The sequence below is a fragment of the Pecten maximus genome, chromosome 17 (genome assembly GCF_902652985.1).
Source record: "Pecten maximus chromosome 17, xPecMax1.1, whole genome shotgun sequence".
Classification (NCBI taxonomy): domain Eukaryota; kingdom Metazoa; phylum Mollusca; class Bivalvia; order Pectinida; family Pectinidae; genus Pecten; species Pecten maximus.
In genome coordinates, this window is record NC_047031.1 from 28,304,688 (window position 1) to 28,328,424 (window position 23,737).

The 23,737-nt window shown below is 33.7% G+C and overlaps 1 protein-coding gene across 1 annotated transcript in view; it reads left to right on the plus strand.

Moving 5' to 3' along the window:
* The first annotated feature begins 1,154 nt into the window (after positions 1 to 1,154).
* Positions 1,155 to 23,737, plus strand: part of LOC117315486 (potassium voltage-gated channel subfamily H member 7-like) — an 80,814-nt gene continuing 58,231 nt past the window's right edge. Inside the window, exon 1 of the mRNA XM_033869693.1 lies at positions 1,155 to 1,612. The gene's annotated coding sequence lies outside the window, so the exon portion shown is untranslated. The remainder of the gene's footprint in view (positions 1,613 to 23,737) is intronic.

The window sequence follows — 23,737 nt, forward strand, 5'->3', positions numbered from 1 at the left end:
TTTACGAATGGATGAATTCATGATTAAATATGTTTTATTTTACCATCTGTCATTAATATTTAAAATTAGTTTCCATCTGTTAGGTATCGTTTATAATAGAGTTGCATGTTGCGGTACGTTGTACACAACCAGGTTATATTTGTTGTTTTGGCTTCCAAGAATGATAGATATATAGAGAAAAAACTCATGTCAGGGGGCTCAAATCAGTATATAAAAGTGTAAGATCAGATGCATTATCACAATTAAAACATAAGCTTATACGGTCTGTATATCATTACTAGACCATTGAAGTGAATATGATGAACAATATATGCCTAGACAGGTCATGAAAATAATATCCAGCAAAAAGGAAATGCATAGTACTGCAGTATAGAACGTATTTAGAAATGTCAAAATGACTTTGTTACCAACCTTTTTGTAATGTAAGCTTACACATTAACCAGTATATCAAACAAGGATATTCAAAATGTCTGGTAGATACATACAGAGCATTACATTTCAGCACATATGAAATGCTTTGTGAACCTGGCTCAAAATTGCAATGAGAAAGCACAAATATATATAAATATTTCAAAATAACTATGATCCAATCTTTATAATATCAACAAGTCTTAACTAAATATTTTTTCGATAGAATTGAGGACCGCTACACAACGCAATATGTATTTAAACGTACAGTGTCAGTAACAGTAAGCAACCTCACTTCAGACACGTTGATGACAAGAGCTATCGAAGTGCTGTACCTCGTATCGCCAATCCCATGTATCTACTAAAAACGAATTAGGATTTTTGATTCAGCTTTATAACAATACTGATGAGAATACACCAACGTGTGGCGTTAAGTGTTTTAGTAGGGGAGGTCAATACTGTAGTAATAACACACTACACTGCTATACTATGCCTAGTTGTCCCCTGAGCTGTACTAGTGCAGGCCTGTCGATACTACATGACACAGCAGTAGATAGCAACGCGTGCAACGAATGTGACCGTTATGAGAGGATGTTGGTGTGGGGTTACGTGAATAATAACGGCAGGAGTTGGAAATTGGTGTAACGCTTCAGGGTGTTTTTCTTCAATTATATCTATAACATTCTTAACCTCGACAGTAAATTGGAATATATATATATGATATTCCAGTGTTGAACAACATCGCCTATTTCAAAGAAGTTGATGACTTTGAAAACACATTCGAGATGAGGTGTCAATATTACAAGTTTAATATAAATGGATTGTTTACTTTGTGATAACGATAGGAATATCATTACACTGATAAAAGCAGTACCAAAAGTATCATGTATGCAGAAAAGCACTTGGTGGATAGTTTGCGCCAAAAATGCAGAGATCACATGCAGTGATACGCTGCAATATAAGTATAATATACTAATATTTCACAGTCAATGAGAATATATCTGCTGGCAGTACTCATCAACTACATACTAATACTTCACAGTCTGAGAGACGAACTGCTGGAAATGTGATATACGTTTAACAGCTTCAGTTTGATTCATAGTGTCTAAAAAACTGTTCAGAATGTGAAATAGGCAAATCATATGTCAGTGGTAGTGCGATAAAATGACTTGGATATACCGGGTATGGATGTACTGATTGACAGGTAAGTGTAGGACAACACAACATATTACACAACACTGTTGATTAGGTATACGTTACTACGGTATTAGAACATGTAAGTTGATAATTATTTGCCTTTTTGAAGTTGAGGAAAATATTGAATCTGAGGGAAAAACAAGGAAGTGAAAAAAATGCTGAAAATTAATTTCAAATATTAAAACCAATCTTTTTGATATTTAGTAAGGGGGGGAGGGGAGGTTGCGTTCTTATTAATTTTTCTAATTAATAAAATAAATGTGATTAATGGAACAATATGAATATTCGACTATATCTCTTTAATAGCTCTTTATGTATTAACACAGTGATGTTCTGTTCCATTCCATACTGACGACCCTGGTACACAAGTCGCTAACACGATTCATTCAGCAGATCAAACGATAAATTTGGATATTTGAGTATTTAACGTTAATTAATGTTAATTTGAATATTTTTATAAATACCATCAATGAATTATATATTTCCACATTACAACATATTATTATATTATATGGTGTCTGCCATTCATATACATCAGCGCCCTTACAGTTTTGTTGTTGGAGCCGAATTTGTAAAAAGAGAGTTTTAATGTGGACGATCAACACTTACTACTAAATTCGTATGACTTTATAAACATGACACAGGTTCCTTTTGGATTAATGATAGAAAGTAGCTTTAATGATGCTAATTACCTGTAAATTAAAACATTTAAATGATAAATGTACACCACTTTAAACATTTCTTATAAATAATGACCTTGCGTGGCGTCATACCTGGATATACATGTATCACAATAATTACCTTGCGTGGCGTCATACCTGGATATACATGTATCACAATAATTACCTTGCATGGCGTCATACCTGGATATACATGTATCGCAATAATGCCCAGGACGGTTCTATAAATAAAACCGTATATGCTGTGTTAATCTCAATGTTGATTTGATATTCCAGATGATATCACATTTAAAATAATTGGTAAATACTACCACTGGAATTCAAAATAAAACAATAGATATTCAATATTTTACTTGATATAATAAAACCCCGCCAGTATCGATGTCGGCCTTTGTTGTTACACATATAATCACACTACACATGTTCCGATCTAATTATTTCACTACCGAGGAGGGATTCGTGGACGTATTGGATTTTGATCAAAGGGTTCTGATGTGCCATATGCTGCTGTTTGCTATTATATGTTGTATATGTAAGTACTTATTGTGTACACATAACAAAGGCATGTAACACGGTTGTTTGTGTAATTTACATAGTTTACTATAGCAGGTTGTAAAACGTGTAATGTTAAGCATATTTCACTTATTCTATAAATTCCCTTTCTATGATAATGTTAGAGAAATGTATTCCGAGATATGTCAAAAGATTGGAAATCATATTATATGTACCATTTTTTCAGCTTATAACTCTGATATTATACGGAAAGGTATCTATCTATGCATAAACAGCGATTAGAACTGAGGAGAGTGGGCTTACATCTATCTACAAATCTACCTATATTGTTAAACCGTTACGTATGTTTATTTACGTATTGCTATCACATTACTAATGTAATTAGACGTGTGTCATTTTGATTTTAATTAAACACGAGATATAGGCATGCTAACGCAACTCCTGTATCATTTAACCTAATTTTATATTGCTAAAGTCCCGTTACTATTTCCACACTTTGTTATTCTAGTACAGATGAGTAGTTTCTACAATGGCTGCTCTGTGATGTAGGTTCTTAATTTCATATTCGGTAACAACAATACCTATCGATACATTCTTTTTTGTATCGTTTTAGGTTCATTTAATATTCATAATTTATATGTGCGTTTTATAGGTTTCGGTTTATAGGCGTCGATCAAGATTCTGTCATGATATGGAATAGTATGTTTTTTTTACCAAGTATGACTATAAATAATATATCGATAAATTCATATATACAAGTGATATTTTGTTATATCATTTTACTCTCCTTTAATGGCCGTAATTAAATATTGGTTTAAAACGTACTTTCCAAACGCCCTAGCATGATTGAGTTATGATTCGATATGCCTTCTTTATTATTCCTTTGGATGTTGATTCTTATCTAAATATAACGTTATTAACATGCAGTATTAAAACATTACGGCCTTAGGAAGGACAGTACAGACTACAAAAGGTCCTTTTAATAAGATTCTGGCGTCAGAATCTATTTCAAGGGTAAAACTATCCACTAATATAATTGGGCATTAAAACTACAGCGTGTATCGTAACAGACTGTCGATAGTGGTGTGATCAAAGTGACTAATAAATACGGTCTGTTTCATATTACACGACAAATGATAAGGATGGGTTAGTGGTACATACTACCGTTATAAACAACTATCGGGGTTAGTACCAGATATAGTCATCATATCCAGCATACAGTTGTCATGATTATTATATTTCAGAATTATGTCGTCGGTGAAGCACAAGACGCTGACTCTTCCGAAACGCTTTGTCTAAGTCTTAGTCGCCTTATCCTTTTTCTATGTTATCCATACAGATCTACTAGTAAATATCAAATTATACGTTTATTGTATCGATTTTAGTTGGAACTGTAACTTTGTTATCCGGTTGTGTTATTTTATTTTGATATATAAAACAGTTTAAGGTTTCTACATAGATATACAAACGATTAGCTCCTTAACTTTGAATACGTATCAATAGATTATATATGGAATAATGAATAGTACAGCTGTTCAGTCCTCGTAGGTCTCATCAGTGATGGTAAGGGCCAAAATCGTAGAACGTTTTCCTTCCGATGATTTAGTTTGTCTTTAGAGAATTTGGAATTACATAGTAAATCCATTGATGACATATTAATGTCTACTGTGACATCATAAACTGACACTTAATGCCTCACAGTGTTTAGATATAACGTGAGCTAAGACTGCCGTATTCGTTACTGTATAAAGAAGTGTGAAATATTTGTATTCGCATCTAATTTTTGGGTAAAATGGATCTAAACTGATTAATATATGTTGCCTATGAACCCCCCACCCCCATCCGACCGTATTTTTCAATCTGAAAAGCAGAACAAAAATAACTAGTGTCGTTAAAGACGCAAGAAAGAGGAGGAAAAGGTTATACGAGAGAATCATAATAACATTTCCAGTAATCTGGATTTATCTCTTGTCAAAAAATTATCAAAAACCTGTATTCAAGGACACAATGTGGCAGCACAATTCAATAAAATAGAAAATATAATACACCATAACCAAACATCAGATATTGAAGTAAGGTTTTGTCTATTTTCATGTTTATTAATTTATTTCTTGGTTCTCATCACTGATTGATATAAAAAGTACGGAACAGATGTATGATGTATTTTGTATCTATCGATCATGGTATAAAGTATTATCATATCTGTACACTTAGAGGCGCTAATCACGTGCGTGTCATCGCACATTCGTCACAGATATCCCCACATCGCCGAATATCACTGACAAATCATCCAAAACGGATGAAACGGCTATATACATGATTAAATATTCATCGACCATTATACTGTATGACATAACATAACACTTAGAGGCGCGATTCATGTGTTTGACCCTGCATGCTCTCACCAGATACTTCCCCCGTTGTCTTTTCCCTATGACATTATTGTCTCCTTTTAGTGATCGTGCAATTGTTTCCTGATTATCTGATTGATTTGAACATATTTAATTGTTTAAAACAAAAGGATTGGGCACAAGTTATAACAACTTAGAAAAGCCCTCTCCACAAATATATATTACAGAAAATGTGATAACGACACAAAATGATTACATTCATTTATAAAAAAAGAAAAGCAAATAGTTTGAAGGAAAAAGGCCAGATGTAGAGATATGAAGGAGAGAAGATGAAAATTGTCACTTTTACCAATAACACTAAAATAATACTGATTGCTGTATTGCTACTTCCTGGACCGATATATCTACACATTGTACAACTTTGTTCCAAGGTGAATGGAAATGTACCCTCACCTTGAAGCTACCATACGTCATGTTTATATTTGTAGAGTACCCAATATTGGTGGGAGAGAGCTGCTGCTGTTTATGGATGTTTTAAGTGGAATAGTAAATGTAGAGGTTGACCTTGTGTTGGGTGGCTGTTTAGCTTCTACATTTATTATTAATCACTGTGTATACAATACCGCGTTCAATAATTGTCTGACAAAAGTGAACAATCATTTCAAACACAGAGCGTGTTTAGTCGGGACAAACCACATTCACACTCGATCCGTAATTCATTTTAAAATTATAGGTGTGAAAGAGAAATCCTATATGAATTGATGGAGGTACATTTCCTCTCATTTTTCGGAATCACATTTACAATTTAATGTTCTCTAAACGAAAATATATGGAGATACAAGTACAGCTGTACATAGAAAAATAATTAATAATTGTACATTTCCTCCATGCCAATATATATTTTTGTTGATATTTTGCCATTATTTAATCGATATTGAGTTTGAATTACTGTTTTATTATTATGTCGGTATTCTTTGTTGTTTTTGTGTTGTCCGATATAGACATTTTGAATGGTTTTGATGTTGCTGATTGTTGAACATTATAGAAATATTATGGTCCAATAGAAGAGAATTGTTTCCTGCTGGATATTTATTATGAAATTTTCAGCGACATCTGTATCGATCGATTTTGATTCAAACAGTAGATAAGATACCAGCAACCTTGCCAAGAAAGAAATCCTTGCAGTTTTCAAAGCAGATTTCCGTATTGCATGCTCGAGTCAACTGTAGTCTCAGTAGTGAAGATATTCAGATATATGTAATACAACGCTCTGAGTTTTCAGATCTTATTTCATTGAAGAGAACGTTGTACTTTAGATCTAGACTGCATAACACTACATGTAAAAATAATAATACAGAGCATTTAAATTGAATATTTTTTCATGCTAAACACAAAACAGTATGTCAAAAGTTTAGTTAACACGCTTCCCTTTCGTCTTGGCAATACATTTCAGAACAAAAAAAGATAACTTTTCTTTAGCAATATATGTCTTTATTTGTCTTTGCAATATCTAAGCAAATTAACCCAAATATTTAATTAGATTAGAAGCTTCATCGCCGATGTTTCATCTCATAGTGTCAAAATGAACCTATTTGAACTGTGATCTCAAGTTTTCCCCAAAACTCAACAACATTCTAACACCTTATAATGACATATCATAATATCATTGGAACTCTCCTGTGTATAATGTTACTATTGGAACTCTCCTGTGTATAATGTTATCAATGGAACTCTCCTGTGTATAATGTTATCATTGGAACTCTCCTGTGTATAATGTTATCATTGGAACTCTCCTGTATATAATGTTATCATTGGAACTCTCCTATGTATAATGTTATCATTGGAACTCTCCTGTGTATAATGTTATCATTGGAACTCTCCTGTGTATAATGTTATCATTGGAACTCTCCTGTGTATAATGTTATCATTGTAACTCTCCTGTGTATAATGTTATCATTGGAACTCTCCTGTGTATAATGTTATCATTGGAACTCTCCTGTGTATAATGTTATCATTGGAACTCTCCTGTGTATAATGTTATCATTGGAACTCTCCTGTGTATAATGTTATCATTGGAACTCTCCTGTGTATAATGTTACCATAGAGAACTCTCCTGTGTATAATGTTATCATTGGAACTCTCCTGTGTTTAATGTTATCATTGGAACTCTCCTGTGTGTAATGTTATCATTGGAACTCTCCTGTGTTTAATGTTATCATTGGAACTCTCCTGTGTGTAATGTTATCATTGGAACTCTCCTGTGTGTAATGTTATCATAGGAACTCTCCTGTGTCTAATGTTATCATTGGAACTCTCCAGTATATAATGTTATCATTGGAACTCTCCTGTGTGTAATGTTATCGTTGGAACTCTCCTGTGTATAATGTTTGTCATTGGAACTCTCCTGTGTATAATGTTATCATTGGAACTCTCCTGTGTATAATGTTATCATTGGAACTCTCCTGTGTGTAATGTTATCATAGGAACTCTCCTGTGTATAATGTTATCATTGGAACTCTCCTGTGTATAATGTTATCATTGGAACTGATCCTGTGTATAATGTTATCATTGGAACTCTCCTGTACATAATGTTACTATTGGAACTCTCCTGTGTATAATGTTATCATAGGAACTCTCCTGTGTATAATGTTATCATTGGAACTCTCCTGTATATAATGTTATCATTGGAACTCTCCTGTGTATAATATTATCATTGGAACTCTCCTGTATATAATGTTATCATTGGAACTCTCCTGTGTGTAATGTTATCATTAGAACTCTCATGTATATAATGTTATCATTGGAACTCTCCTGTGTATAATTTTATCATTGGAACTCTCATGTGTATAATGTTATCATTGGAACTCTCCTGTGTATAATGTTACCATTGGAACTCTCCTGTGTATAATGTTATCATTGGAACTCTCCTGTGTATAATGTTATCATTGGAACTCTCCTGTGTATAATGTTATCATTGGAACTCTCCTGTGTATAATGTTATAATTGGAACTCTCCTGTGTGTAATGTTATCATTGGAACTCTCCTGTGTATAATGTTATCATTGGAACTCTCCTGTGTATAATGTTATCATTGGAACTCTCCTGTGTATAATGTTATCATTATAACTCTCCTGTGTATAATGTTATCATTGGAACTCTCCTGTGTATAATATTATCATTGGAACTCTTCTGTATATAATGTTATCATTGGAACTCTCCTGTGTATAATGTTATCATTGGAACTCTCCTGTGTGTAATGTTATCATTGGAACTCTCCTGTGTTTAATGTTATCATTGGAACTCTCCTGTGTGTAATGTTATCATTGGAACTCTCCTGTGTGTAATGTTATCATTGGAACTCTCCTGTGTATAATATTATCATTGGAACTCTCCTGTGTATAATGTTATCATTGGAACTCTCCTGTGTATAATGTTACCATTGGAACTCTCCCGTGTTTAATGTTATCATTATAACTCTCCTGTGTATAATGTTATCATTGGAACTCTCCTGTGTGTAATGTTATCATAGGAACTCTCCTGTGTATAATGTTATCATTGGAACTCTCCTGTGTATAATGTTATCATTGGAACTCTCCTGTGTATAATGTTATCATTGGAACTCTCCTGTGTATAATGTTATCATAGGAACTCTCCTGTGTATAATGTTATCATAGGAACTCTCCTGTGTGTAATGTTATCATTGGAACTCTCCTGTGTGTAATGTTATCATAGGAACTCTCCTGTGTATAATGTTATCATTGGAACTCTCCTGTGTATAATGTTATCATTGGAACTGATCCTGTGTATAATGTTATCATTGGAACTCTCCTGTACATAATGTTACTATTGGAACTCTCCTGTGTATAATGTTATCATAGGAACTCTCCTGTGTATAATGTTATCATTGGAACTCTCCTGTATATAATGTTATCATTGGAACTCTCCTGTGTATAATATTATCATTGGAACTCTCTTGTATATAATGTTATCATTGGAACTCTCCTGTGTGTAATGTTATCATTGGAACTCTCATGTATATAATGTTATCATTGGAACTCTCCTGTGTATAATGTTATCATTGGAACTCTCATGTGTATAATGTTATCATTGGAACTCTCCTGTGTATAATGTTACCATTGGAACTCTCCTGTGTATAATGTTATTATTGGAACTCTCCTGTGTATAATGTTATCATTGGAACTCTCCTGTGTATAATGTTATCATTGGAACTCTCCTGTGTATAATGTTATCATTGGAACTCTCCTGTGTGTAATGTTATCATTGGAACTCTCCTGTGTATAATGTTATCATTGGAACTCTCCTGTGTATAATGTTATCATTGGAACTCTCCTGTGTATAATGTTATCATTATAACTCTCCTGTGTATAATGTTATCATTGGAACTCTCCTGTGTATAATATTATCATTGGAACTCTGCTGTATATAATGTTATCATTGGAACTCTCCTGTGTATAATGTTATCATTGGAACTCTCCTGTGTGTAATGTTATCATTGGAACTCTCCTGTGTATAATGTTATCATTGGAACTCTCCTGTGTGTAATGTTATCATTGGAACTCTCCTGTGTGTAATGTTATCATTGGAACTCTCCTGTGTATAATGTTATCATTGGAACTCTCCTGTGTATAATGTTATCATTGGAACTCTCCTGTGTATAATGTTACCATTGGAACTCTCCCGTGTTTAATGTTATCATTATAACTCTCCTGTGTATAATGTTATCATTGGAACTCTCCTGTGTGTAATGTTATCATAGGAACTCTCCTGTGTATAATGTTATCATTGGAACTCTCCTGTGTATAATGTTATCATTGGAACTCTCCTGTGTATAATGTTATCATAGGAACTCTCCTGTGTATAATGTTATCATAGGAACTCTCCTGTGTATAATGTTATCATAGGAACTCTCTTGTGTATAATGTTATCATAGGAACTCTCCTATGTATAATGTTATCATAGAGAACTCTCCTGTATATAATGTTATCATTGGAACTCTCCTGTGTATAATGTTATCATTATAACTCTCCTGTGTGTAATGTTATCATTATAACTCTCCTGTGTGTAATGTTATCATTGGAACTCTCCTGTGTGTAATGTTATCATTGGAACTCTCCTGTGTATAATATTATCATTGGAACTCTCCTGTGTATAATGTTATCATTGGAACTCTCCTGTGTATAATGTTACCATTGGAACTCTCCCGTGTTTAATGTTATCATTATAACTCTCCTGTGTATAATGTTATCATTGGAACTCTCCTGTGTGTAATGTTATCATAGGAACTCTCCTGTGTATAATGTTATCATTGGAACTCTCCTGTGTATAATGTTATCATTGGAACTCTCCTGTGTATAATGTTATCATAGGAACTCTCCTGTGTATAATGTTATCATAGGAACTCTCCTGTGTATAATGTTATCATAGGAACTCTCCTGTGTGTAATGTTATCATTGGAACTCTCCTGTGTGTAATGTTATCATAGGAACTCTCCTGTGTATAATGTTATCATTGGAACTCTCCTGTGTATAATGTTATCATTGGAACTGATCCTGTGTATAATGTTATCATTGGAACTCTCCTGTACATAATGTTACTATTGGAACTCTCCTGTGTATAATGTTATCATAGGAACTCTCCTGTGTATAATGTTATCATTGGAACTCTCCTGTATATAATGTTATCATTGGAACTCTCCTGTGTATAATATTATCATTGGAACTCTCTTGTATATAATGTTATCATTGGAACTCTCCTGTGTGTAATGTTATCATTAGAACTCTCATGTATATAATGTTATCATTGGAACTCTCCTGTGTATAATGTTATCATTGGAACTCTCATGTGTATAATGTTATCATTGGAACTCTCCTGTGTATAATGTTACCATTGGAACTCTCCTGTGTATAATGTTATTATTGGAACTCTCCTGTGTATAATGTTATCATTGGAACTCTCCTGTGTATAATGTTATCATTGGAACTCTCCTGTGTATAATGTTATCATTGGAACTCTCCTGTGTGTAATGTTATCATTGGAACTCTCCTGTGTATAATGTTATCATTGGAACTCTCCTGTGTATAATGTTATCATTGGAACTCTCCTGTGTATAATGTTATCATTATAACTCTCCTGTGTATAATGTTATCATTGGAACTCTCCTGTGTATAATATTATCATTGGAACTCTGCTGTATATAATGTTATCATTGGAACTCTCCTGTGTATAATGTTATCATTGGAACTCTCCTGTGTGTAATGTTATCATTGGAACTCTCCTGTGTTTAATGTTATCATTGGAACTCTCCTGTGTGTAATGTTATCATTGGAACTCTCCTGTGTGTAATGTTATCATTGGAACTCTCCTGTGTATAATATTATCATTGGAACTCTCCTGTGTATAATGTTATCATTGGAACTCTCCTGTGTATAATGTTACCATTGGAACTCTCCCGTGTTTAATGTTATCATTATAACTCTCCTGTGTATAATGTTATCATTGGAACTCTCCTGTGTGTAATGTTACCATTGGAACTCTCCCGTGTTTAATGTTATCATTATAACTCTCCTGTGTATAATGTTGTCATTGGAACTCTCCTGTGTGTAATGTTATCATAGGAACTCTCCTGTGTATAATGTTATCATTGGAACTCTCCTGTGTATAATGTTATCATTGGAACTCTCCTGTGTATAATGTTATCATAGGAACTCTCCTGTGTATAATGTTATCATAGGAACTCTCCTGTGTATAATGTTATCATAGGAACTCTCTTGTGTATAATGTTATCATAGGAACTCTCCTATGTATAATGTTATCATAGAGAACTCTCCTGTATATAATGTTATCATTGGAACTCTCCTGTGTATAATGTTATCATTATAACTCTCCTGTGTGTAATGTTATCATTATAACTCTCCTGTGTGTAATGTTATCATTGGAACTCTCCTTTGTGTAATGTTATCATTGGAACTCTCCTGTGTATAATATTATCATTGGAACTCTCCTGTGTATAATGTTATCATTGGAACTCTCCTGTGTATAATGTTACCATTGGAACTCTCCCGTGTTTAATGTTATCATTATAACTCTCCTGTGTATAATGTTATCATTGGAACTCTCCTGTGTGTAATGTTATCATAGGAACTCTCCTGTGTATAATGTTATCATTGGAACTCTCCTGTGTATAATGTTATCATTGGAACTCTCCTGTGTATAATGTTATCATAGGAACTCTCCTGTGTATAATGTTATCATAGGAACTCTCCTGTGTATAATGTTATCATAGGAACTCTCCTGTGTGTAATGTTATCATTGGAACTCTCCTGTGTGTAATGTTATCATAGGAACTCTCCTGTGTATAATGTTATCATTGGAACTCTCCTGTGTATAATGTTATCATTGGAACTGATCCTGTGTATAATGTTATCATTGGAACTCTCCTGTACATAATGTTACTATTGGAACTCTCCTGTGTATAATGTTATCATAGGAACTCTCCTGTGTATAATGTTATCATTGGAACTCTCCTGTATATAATGTTATCATTGGAACTCTCCTGTGTATAATATTATCATTGGAACTCTCTTGTATATAATGTTATCGTTGGAACTCTCCTGTGTGTAATGTTATCATTAGAACTCTCATGTATATAATGTTATCATTGGAACTCTCCTGTGTATAATGTTATCATTGGAACTCTCATGTGTATAATGTTATCATTGGAACTCTCCTGTGTATAATGTTACCATTGGAACTCTCCTGTGTATAATGTTATTATTGGAACTCTCCTGTGTATAATGTTATCATTGGAACTCTCCTGTGTATAATGTTATCATTGGAACTCTCCTGTGTATAATGTTATAATTGGAACTCTCCTGTGTGTAATGTTATCATTGGAACTCTCCTGTGTATAATGTTATCATTGGAACTCTCTTGTGTATAATGTTATCATTGGAACTCTCCTGTGTATAATGTTATCATTATAACTCTCCTGTGTATAATGTTATCATTGGAACTCTCCTGTGTATAATATTATCATTGGAACTCTGCTGTATATAATGTTATCATTGGAACTCTCCTGTGTATAATGTTATCATTGGAACTCTCCTGTGTGTAATGTTATCATTGGAACTCTCCTGTGTTTAATGTTATCATTGGAACTCTCCTGTGTGTAATGTTATCATTGGAACTCTCCTGTGTGTAATGTTATCATTGGAACTCTCCTGTGTATAATATTATCATTGGAACTCTCCTGTGTATAATGTTATCATTGGAACTCTCCTGTGTATAATGTTACCATTGGAACTCTCCCGTGTTTAATGTTATCATTATAACTCTCCTGTGTATAATGTTATCATTGGAACTCTCCTGTGTGTAATGTTATCATAGGAACTCTCCTGTGTATAATGTTATCATTGGAACTCTCCTGTGTATAATGTTATCATTGGAACTCTCCTGTGTATAATGTTATCATAGGAACTCTCCTGTGTATAATGTTATCATAGGAACTCTCCTGTGTATAATGTTATCATAGGAACTCTCTTGTGTATAATGTTATCATAGGAACTCTCCTATGTATAATGTTATCATAGAGAACTCTCCTGTATATAATGTTATCATTGGAACTCTCCTGTGTATAATGTTATCATTATAACTCTCCTGTGTGTAATGTTATCATTATAACTCTCCGGTGTGTAATGTTATCATTGGAACTCTCCTGTGTATAATGTTATCATTGGAACTCCCCTGTGTATAATGTTACCATAGAGAACTCTCCTGTGTATAATGTTATCATTGGAACTCTCCTGTGTTTAATGTTATCATTGGAACTCTCCTGTGTGTAATGTTATCATTGGAACTCTCCTGTGTATAATGTTATCATTGGAACTCTCCTGTGTTTAATGTTATCATTGGAACTCTCCTGTGTGTAATGTTATCATAGGAACTCTCCTGTGTCTAATGTTATCATTGGAACTCTCCAGTATATAATGTTATCATTGGAACTCTCCTGTGTGTAATGTTATCATTGGAACTCTCCTGTGTATAATGTTTGTCATCGGAACTCTCCTGTGTATAATGTTATCATTGGAACTCTCCTGTGTATAATGTTATCATTGGAACTCTCCTGTGTGTAATGTTATCATAGGAACTCTCCTGTGTATAATGTTATCATTGGAACTCTCCTGTGTATAATGTTATCATTGGAACTGATCCTGTGTATAATGTTATCATTGGAACTCTCCTGTGTATAATGTTTGTCATTGGAACTCTCCTGTACATAATGTTACTATTGGAACTCTTCTGTGTATAATGTTATCATTGGAACTCTCCTGTGTATAATGTTATCATAGGAACTCTCCTGTGTATAATGTTATCATTGGAACTCTCCTATGTATAATGTTATCATTGGAACTCTCCTGTATATAATGTTATCATTGGAACTCTCCTGTGTATTATGTTACCATTGGAACTCTCCTGTGTATAATGTTATCATTGTAACTCTCCTGTGTGTAATGTTATCATTGGAACTCTCCTGTATATAATGTTATCATTGGAACTCTCCTGTGTATAATGTTATCATAGGAACTCTCCTGTGTATAATGTTATCATTGGAACTCTCCTGTATATAATGTTATCATTGGAACTCTCCTGTGTATAATATTATCATTGGAACTCTCCTGTATATAATGTTATCATTGGAACTCTCCTGTGTGTAATGTTATCATTAGAACTCTCATGTATATAATGTTATCATTGGAACTCTCCTGTGTATAATGTTATAATTGGAACTCTCCTGTGTATAATGTTACTATTGGAACTCTCCTGTGTGTAATGTTATCATTGGAACTCTCCTGTGTATAATGTTATCATTGGAACTCTCCTGTGTATAATATTATTATTGGAACTCTCCTGTGTATAATGTTATCATAGGAACTCTCCTGTGTATAATGTTATCATTGGAACTCTCCTGTATATAATGTTATCATTGGAACTCTCCTGTGTATAATATTATCATTGGAACTCTCCTGTATATAATGTTATCATTGGATCTCTCCTGTGTATAATGTTATCATTGGAACTCTCCTGTGTATAATGTTTTCATTGGAACTCTCCTGTGTATAATGTTATCATTGGAACTCTCCTGTGTATAATGTTATAATTGGAACTCTCCTGTGTGTAATGTTATCATTGGAACTCTCCTGTGTATAATGTTATCATTGGAACTCTCCTGTGTATAATGTTATCATTGGAACTCTCCTGTGTATAATGTTATCATTATAACTCTCCTGTGTATAATGTTATCATTGGAACTCTCCTGTGTATAATATTATCATTGGAACTCTCCTGTATATAATGTTATCATTGGAACTCTCCTGTGTATAATGTTATCATTGGAACTCTCCTGTGTGTAATGTTATCATTGGAACTCTCCTGTGTTTAATGTAATCATTGGAACTCTCCTGTGTGTAATGTTATCATTGGAACTCTCCTGTGTGTAATGTTATCATTGGAACTCTCCTGTGTATAATATTATCATTGGAACTCTCCTGTGTATAATGCTATCATTGGAACTCTCCTGTGTGTAATGTTATCATTGAACTCTCTTGGGTATAATGTTATCATTGGAACTCTCCTGTGTATAATGTTATCATTGGAACTCTCCTGTGTGTAATGTTATCATTGAACTCTCTTGTGTATAATGTTATCATTGGAACTCTCCTGTGTATAATGTTATCATTGGAACTCTCCTGTATATAATGTTATCATTGGAACTCTCCTGTGTATAATGTTATCATTGGAACTCTCCTGTGTATAATGTTATCATTGAACTCTCTTGTGTATAATGTTATCATTGAACTCTCTTGTGTATAATGTTATCATTGGAACTCTCCTGTATATAATGTTATCATTGGAACTCTCCTGTGTATAATGTTATCATTGGAACTCTCCTCTGTATAATATTATCATTGGAACTCTCCTGTGTGTAATGTTATCATTGGAACTCTCCTGTGTAATGTTATCATTGGAACTCTCCTGTGTAATGTTATCATTGGAACTCTCCTGTGTATAATGTTATCATTGGAACTCTCCTGTGTATAATGTTACTATTGGAACTCTCCTGTAAATAATGATATCATTGGAACTCTCCTATGTATAATGTTATCATTATAACTCTCCTGTGTATAATGTTATCATTGGAACTCTCCTGTGTATAATATTATCATTGGAACTCTCCTGTATATAATGTTATCATTGGAACTCTCCTGTGTATAATGTTATCATTGGAACTCTCCTGTGTGTAATGTTATCATTGGAACTCTCCTGTGTTTAATGTTATCATTGGAACTCTCCTGTGTGTAATGTTATCATTGGAACTCTCCTGTGTGTAATGTTATCAATGGAACTCTCCTGTGTATAATATTATCATTGGAACTCTCCTGTGTATAATGTTATCATTGGAACTCTCCTGTGTGTAATGTTATCATTGAACTCTCTTGTGTATAATGTTATCATTGGAACTCTCCTGTGTATAATGTTATCATTGGAACTCTCCTGTGTGTAATGTTATCATTGAACTCTCTTGTGTATATTGTTATCATTGGAACTCTCCTGTGTATAATGTTATCATTGGAACTCTCCTGTATATAATGTTATCATTGGGACTCTCCTGTGTATAATGTTATCATTGGAACTCTCCTGTGTATAATGTTATCATTGAACTCTCTTGTGTATAATGTTATCATTGAACTCTCTTGTGTATAATGTTATCATTGGAACTCTCCTGTATATAATGTTATCATTGGAACTCTCCTGTGTATAATGTTATCATTGGAACTCTCCTCTGTATAATATTATCATTGGAACTCTCCTGTGTGTAATGTTATCATTGGAACTCTCCTGTGTAATGTTATCATTGGAACTCTCCTGTGTAATGTTATCATTGGAACTCTCCTGTGTATAATGTTATCATTGGAACTCTCCTGTGTATAATGTTACTATTGGAACTCTCCTGTAAATAATGATATCATTGGAACTCTCCTATGTATAATGATATCATTGGAACTCTCCTGTGTGTAATGTTATCATTGGAACTCTCCTGTGTGTAATGTTATCATTGGAACTCTCCTATGTGTAATGTTATCATTGGAACTCTCCTATGTATAATGTTCTCATTGGAACTCTCCTGTGTATAATGTTACTATTGGAACTCTCCTGTGTATAATGTTATCATTGGAACTCTCCTGTGTATAATGTTATCATTGGAACTCTCCTGTAAATAATGATATCATTGGAACTCTCCTATGTATAATGATATCATTGGAACTCTCCTGTGTGTAATGTTATCATTGGAACTCTCCTGTGTATAATGTTATCATTGGAACTCTCCTGTGTATAATGTTCTCATTGGAACTCTCCTGTCTATTATGTTACTATTGGAACTCTCCTGTGTATAATGTTATCATTGGAACTCTCCTGTGTATAATGTTATTATTGGAACTCTCCTGTGTATAATGTTATCATTGGAATTCTCCTGTGTATAATGTTATCATTGGAACTCTCCTGTATATAATGTTATCATTGGAACTCTCCTGTGTATAATGTTATCATTGGAACTCTCCTGTGTATAATGTTATCATAGGAACTCTCCTGTGTATAATGTTATCATTGGAACTCTCCTGTGTATAATATTATCATTGGAACTCTCCTGTGTATAATGTTATCATTAGAACTCTCCTGTGTATAATGTTATCATTGGAACTCTCCTGTGTATAATATTGTCATAGGAACTCTCCTGTGTATAATGTTACCATTAGAACTCTCCTGTGTATAATGTTATCATTGGAACTCTCCTGTGTATAATGTTATCATTGGAACTCTCCTGTATATAATGTTATCATTGGAACTCTCCTGTGTATAATGTTATAATTGGAACTCTCCTGTGTATAATGTTACTATTGGAACTCTCCTGTGTGTAATGTTATCATTGGAACTCTCCTGTGTATAATGTTATCATTGGAACTCTCCTGTGTGTAATGTTATCATTGGAACTCTCCTGTGTATAATGTTATCATTGGAACTCTCCTGTGTATAATGTTATCATTGGAACTCTCCTGTGTATAATGTTTTCTTTGGAACTCTCCTGTGTGTAATGTTATCATTGGAACTCTCCTGTGTATAATGTTTTCATTGGAACTCTCCTGTGTATAATGTTATAATTGGAACTCTCCTGTGTGTAATGTTATCATTGGAACTCTCCTGTGTGTAATGTTATCATTGGAACTCACCTGTGTATAATGTTTTCATTGGAACTCTCCTGTGTATAATGTTTTCATTGGAACTCTCCTGTGTATAATGTTATCATTGGAACTCTCCTGTGTGTAATGTTATCATTGGAACTCTCCTGTGTATAATGTTACCATAGGAAATCTCCTGTGTATAATGTTATCATTGGAACTCTCCTGTGTATAATGTTATCATTGGAACTCTCCTGTGTATTATGTTATTATTGGAACTCTCCTGTGTATGATGTTATCATTGGAACTCTCCTGTGTGTAATGTTATCATTGGAACTCTCCTGTGTATAATGTTATCATTGGAACTCACCTGTGTATAATGTTATCATTGGAACTCTCCTGTATATAATGTTATCATTGGAACTCTCCTGTGTATTATGTTATCATTGGAACTCTCCTGTGTATTATGTTATCATTGAGAACTCTCCTGTGTATAATGTTATCATTGGAACTCTCCTGTGTATAATGTTATCATTGGAACTCTCCTGTGTATAATGTTATCATTGGAACTCTCCTGTATATAATGTTATCATTGGAACTCTCCTGTGTATAATGTTATCATTGGAACTCTCCTGTGTATAATGTTATCATTGGAACTCTCCTGTGTATAATGTTATCATTGTACTCTCCTGTGTTTGATCTTATCTGTGCGTGGATATGTGTCGTTACTCAGCCTTTTTCGTAATAAGATGTAACGGACTTTACATCAAGATCCATGCATTAATAACATGCGCAATTCATTCCCTCCATCTTGATAAAGACTCTTCTGTACTTTAACTGAACTCTGCTTCAGCAGCTGAGTCGATAAATTTGCTCGTTATTCCTATCGTTATTATTGATTATTACAATATTAAATACCTGAACATGTACATTACATCGCTATTATTGGGAAAATATCGGTTTAACATTTTATCAGTATTTCATGTATAGACACATAAACGACGAAAACCTATATATATGATACAGTAACACATACAGTGTACACTTCATTAGCGGCTTTGTCCTTCTAAGGCTTGTCTGTGATGTTACGGGTAAAAGGTAAGTACTTTTCCCTTTTAAATGATTAATTCTGTAACTCTCACTCGGACTCCTAATCCAACATGTTGTCTGTGATGTTAATGAGAAAAACTGAGTACTTCCGTATTAAATGGAGTACGTTCGGAGTACCTCGTTAGTATCCAATATCTCAAAGTTATTATGAGTGTAGCTGGTATTGTGTGGAGACATATATCCTATATTAAAGAAGGAATGCCTGGAGCTTGGGACTCATTGGTGTTATATAATATGACAGTTAGGTTTTATTTTGTAAAATGAACAGCCAATTGGTATTGAAAATGTTGCGAATTTTCATGAAAGGAATTGCAATTTCTGTATCTGTATCCTAAAAAAGGATTGTTGTTCATATCAACTGATCCTGTCTTTTTGCTTTTAATAATAATTCTGTCTGCGGCTCTAACGAAAGGTTCAAGCCACAAAAGAAATTAAAATGCTCGTAGATGAGATTTTATCAGTTAGGGTATGAAATTGGTATGACAGCTTCGCATATATAAAATGTTATATCAGCGAGACGCGTGATTTTTTCTACATCGTAGACAAAGCGGTTCTTTGTGATAGAGATATATTTCTTCTACATATTTGTTGACAAACGTCTAAACACCTATATAGGAAGATATTAATATACGTGTATATCCTAAACAATCTATAATTTGTAACAATCTTCCTCAATATAATATCAGATTGTCGACAGTTGTGTCCTTCGATTAAACTAAAACTAAAAAGTTGAAATACTAAACAAAGCAATATATAGTATATCAATATTCCGACATCATTGGACGTCAGTATACCTAACAGGCTAAAACTGTCACACCACCAACTATATAAAAGTAATGTATGACAAAATGTATGTCCTCAAATAACTTAAAATTAATGAAAACTCAGCATAGCAAAGTTTATAATACTTAATCAAAGTATCGACATGTATGTCTTCAGGGATTACCTATATAATTCAAACCACAGCATAACAAAGTTTATAATACTTAATAAAAATATCGACATGTATGTCTTCAGGGATTATTGATAGAATTAAAACCACAGCATAGCAAAGTGTCCCAAATACAGTATTATATCAAATTGGACCATTAAACCATAAGCGCGATTCGATATTATTTATAGCTTTGAAAACAAACACCATTACATTTCTTTTAAAACAACATAATCATTTTAGTATTAAAAATGCATATTCGAAATTGGCCCTTACAACGAAAACATCCTCAGCACATAACAACCTAAAATGGTACATTAGAGCAATTTCAGTTCCTAATGATGTTTTCCAAAAGTCAGTGATTAACAATATAATACTACACGATGGCTCCCTTGTCACAATGAATGTGGATTCAATGGATAGGTTTATGGTTAGTTTGATTAACGACATCGTGTGTTTCGTCCTACTCCTGTAGTTACACACATTAAACAAAAAGTACCCATGGTTGTCGTTTATTATTTTGTGATATTGCTTTTCCTGGAATTTTTCTAAAAAATATTCAAGCGTAAATTTTAGGCCAGAAATGGCTGTTTTAGTAATTGTCTCTTATTTTAGTCGGAACTAACATATCGGTTTTTAATTATAAAAGTTAATTCTGGTTCATGTGACGAATTATCGTAAAAAAAGACAATGTGCTTTTAGACAATTTATCAATGTTTCGGAAAACCAAATGTTTGTGGAAATGACCCGCATTTTATTATTTTACAACATTAAATTTTGGGAGTGATCATAAGGAAGTTCTAAGAATGCCCAACGCAACACTTTGTTATTTTATACACAATAGATTGTACAAAAGGCACACACGATATAAAATACAAATAGAGAGTTAGATAAAGTAGAGCAAAAATGAATTAAACTGCATCATACAGCTGTTTTGTCCTGGTTAGACTCTTAAGTGATGTTAGGGACATCATACAACTAATACATCCTGCTCAGACTCTTAGTGATGTTAGGGACATCATACAGGTAGTTGGACTTGCTAAGACTAGTCAGTGCAGGGATTTTATAGATCTAAAGTGATGATAAGAGGGGAAAAAACAACTCCAAATAGGAACAAAGAAATGTCAAAAGCAGGATCGGGATGTGCAAAAGACAAATAGTTAATTAAATTATTTTCAGAGTGCTCAATGTTAGATTTCAAAAGAATGCTAAATGCATTATCATGGACCGTGTCACTACAAAATATGAAAAGTGACAAGAATAAAATATAGCATATCTGTACACACCTTCGACGAATCGATGAATGATTTAATCATTGATAAATATAAATTCGAATGCGAAAAAGTTTTGAAGAATACTTACTTTCATCAACTGGGTACTAGCAGCGCTTTTGATTACTATCAGTTCAATAATTGTGATTCTTCAATTCAGGCATAACATTATCGACACACCTTCAAACTGAACCAAACATAATCTGTAACCATCGTAAAGCTGAAAAGCTCAATGTGATATCCCTGACTACCAAGATCTACCTTTACTTATATCAAAGCGTTATTAATGAAGATTCAACAGCAAGGATTTAGATGGTTCTACACATCTTGCCATAATGCATGATTAATCATCCTTTCCCATATCCTCCACGGTAATGTTGACCCGCATTTACGATTTGACATTTTTCTTGACTGCCACTTGGAATACGATCGTATGGCGTCTGAGGAAATGTTTTTGCGGGTTTTGTTATCTAGGGAAAGGTGCATTGTTTAAACAATCGTTTAGGTCAACCGACATGTGTTTTGTGATTCAAAATAACGTCTTCAGTTCACATAGATGATGTAAATCTGTATGTCACTATATCAACTTCATATAACAGCAAAAACGTAACGGAACAATGAAGATGGAACTTAACTCAGTCCATGGGATTTAGTAAAATAATTCAAGTAAGTAGTTTTTTTCTATTTACAATGCAAGATCTTTCACGTTGTTGAGTAACACAATGGTGCATTATAAGACAATTACATTGTACCTGTCGCGCCTTGAGACCATGGTTCGATTCGATATCCCGATCACCTGCCCGACCACATTGGTAAATACCCCGCCCTATCCCCCTACCCCCCACCCCCACCCCCACCCCCTCCCCCCACTTACACCCCTCCTACACACACAAAGAGGGTTCGACTCCGCGCGCTTCCATCTGGACCAAGAAACGTGATTATTAACCTTTTATCTTAAGTATTGTAAAATAGATAATGCTTACATATAGACAATGACTGTAATAGAAGGAAAAACGAGCGCCACATATTAGTGTTCAGGAAGATGAAAGTACAGGCTACAAGTCTAGCGTAAGGTTATTTAATGTGGCAATGATATGAGACATAGGGAACACCTCGGATATCGAGCGACACGTTTAAACTACATAGTCATTCTTAATTAAAATTAAATTGGTAAATTGATAGAAATCCGTCTTGGTTACTCGTAGGAAATTTGGTGACACACATATTTCTAGTTGATGACAACCATGTTGAGTGTCGAATATCGGGCGGTCTAAGTGAAAACCGTGTTCATTCGCCATTGGGCCTATCTCAAACTGGGTCTCCTTTGTATTTTCTTAGTTCATGGAGTTGTATTTTCATATTGATTTTCAGAGTTGACTTCATCATGTTTTGAAGATGTGGTATACATTATTAATTCAGTCAATCTAAGAATAACAGATGCGTATTTGTGTTTCTGGTTTTTTTTCTGTTTTGAATATTGGTGAACGTCCTAAATAGTAAAGTGTAAATGTTTTACAAGGTTGACTATTACAACATAGCAAATGTCTGTACGGAGATTTTGAGTTATAGGTTGGCTGTGTAAACACCTAAACATTACACATAGGAGAGTTCCACAACTGTTGTTATAGAGTCGACAATGCAATATGTATTGTTTATATATAACGTTTTGTTTAGCCATATCGATTGTATATTAGGTAGGTCTTTATATATAATCGCTTTATACCACTTCAATAAATCGTTATCACTGTTGACAAACATGGAATGTTCTTTTTATAAATAATCCTTTGATTATAAAACACCAAAGGTAAACGACATTTCATCACACTTCGTGTTATATAGTGTTTGCTATCATAATTATTTATAATACAGATAACGACTAGGTGTGTAAGGGTAATTGATTAACACGATGTTGTCGTACATAACACTTAATCCCCAAGGATTGGCATTACAACTGATGGTTAGCTTTACTGCTAAATTATTAAGATGATTCCATGGTATTGTGATATCTATTTTTCATCTTTTTA